Source organism: Sapajus apella, unplaced genomic scaffold (assembly GCF_009761245.1).
Source record: "Sapajus apella isolate SASKATOON/1434 unplaced genomic scaffold, GSC_monkey_1.0 scaffold10, whole genome shotgun sequence".
NCBI classification, from domain to species: Eukaryota; Metazoa; Chordata; class Mammalia; order Primates; family Cebidae; genus Sapajus; species Sapajus apella.
In genome coordinates, this window is record NW_022436950.1 from 35467069 (window position 1) to 35469002 (window position 1934).

At 47.6% G+C, this 1934-nt stretch overlaps 1 pseudogene; it reads left to right on the forward strand.

The window, feature by feature from the left end:
• The first annotated feature begins 265 nt into the window (after positions 1-265).
• Positions 266-1392, forward strand: LOC116551533 (annotated as a pseudogene).
• The last annotated feature ends 542 nt before the right edge of the window (positions 1393-1934 follow it).

Consider the following 1934-nt stretch of genomic DNA (forward strand, 5'->3'; position numbering starts at 1 on the left):
TGGGACTACAGGCATGTACCACACAATTTTTCTATTTTTTGTAGAGACAGGGTTTCACCTTGTTGCCCATGCTGGTCTCAAACTCCTGGACTCAAGTGATCCACCTGCCATGGCCTCCCAAAGTGCTGGAATTACAGCCTTGAGCCACCACACCTGGTGATACACCTGATTCAAGAATCAGGCCTAATAGCAACAGACCAACGACAAAGCATTCAAATTTCTCCGATGCTAGTAGTTTCACTTTAAGTCACGCTTTCTAAAGCATCCAGAATGAGAAGGAGGCCATGCAAAGCCTAAACGACTGCATAGCCTCCTACCTGGACAGAGTGAGGATCCTGGAGACCGAGAACCGGAAGATGGAGAGCAAAATCCGGGATCACCTGGAGAAGAAGGGACCCCAGGTCAGAGACTGGGGCCATTACTTCAAGACCATCGAGGACCCGAGGGCTCAGATCTTGGCAAATTCTGTGGGAAAATGCCCATATCGTTCTGCAGATCAACAATGCCCATCTTGCTGCTGATGACTTTAGAGTCAAGTATGAGACAGAGTTGGCCATGTGCCAGTCTGTGGAGAGTGACATCCATGGGCTCTGCAAGGTCACTGATGACACCAGTGTCACTCAGCTGCAGCTGGAGACAGAGATCAAGGTTCTCAAGGAGGAACTCTCTTCATGAAGAATAACCACAAAGAGGAAGTAAAAGGCCTACAAGCCCAGATTGCCAGCTCTGGGTTGACTGAGGAAGTAGATGCCCCCAAATCTCAGGACCTCGCCAAGATCATGGTAGACATCCGAGCCTAATACGAGAGCTGGCTCAGAAGAACCAAGAGGAACTAGACAAGTACAGGTCTCAATAGAGGAGAGCACCAGAGTAGTCACCACACAGTCCTCTGAGATTGGAGCTGCTGAGATGACGCTTACAGAGCTGAGGTGTACAGTCCAGTCCTTGAAGATCGACCTGGACTTCATGAGAAATCTGAAGGCCAGCTTGGATAACAGCCTGAGGGAGGTGGAGGCCCGCTTTGCCCTGAGGATGGAGCAGCTCAACAGGATCCTGCTGCACCTGGAGTCAGAGCTGTCAGATACCTGGGCAGAGGGACAGCTCCAGGCCCAGGAGTATAAGGCCCTGCCGAACACAAAGGTCAAGCTGGAGACTGAGGTTGCCACCTATCGCCGCTGCTGGAAGATGGCGAGGACTCCAGTTTTGGTGATGCCCTGGACAGCAGCAACTCCATGCAAACCATCCAAAAGACCACCACCTGCTTGGATAGTGGATGGCAAAATGGTGTCTGAGACCAATGACACCAAAGTTCTGAGACATTAAGCCAGCGGAAGCATGAAACCCTTTGGGGAGCAGACAGCCAATAAAAAGTTCAGAGGTCAAAAAAAAAAAGCACATAGTCAGTATTTCCCTTTAGCATATTTTACACCTTAGAATAGCCCAAGTAACGCTCACGTCCTTATTTAGGGAATGAAAATGTTCCAGTACACTCTCAAAGCAATAGATTTACTGTCCTACGTGCATGCATTCATATCCTGCCAAGGCACACACCTTCCTCCCCTTCTCTAGAATGTTTTCAGGTTTCTATGAGTCAGATCAGAAGTTCTTAAGCCAAACCCAACTCCCTTGCCCCTCTTTTTCCCTTTTGTATCATATTTAGTACTTATAATCCTTCCCAAACACCCAGAGGTCACCCAGGTATAGGATATCTCTGATTGTGGTAGTTGTCCTTCTAAACATCACCTATACCTCCCCAAGCACGACCCCCACACTCCCACAGACCTTCATGGCTCATTTTCTCCACTAATTTATAAATGACTACATTCTGCAATAGCCTGTCTGGAATCAGAAAAAAACATTGGGTTTGATTTGAGTGTGAAAACCACTATACTCACTTGTTTGTTTAAAAAGTTATGATGTGTTAATCTTTTCAA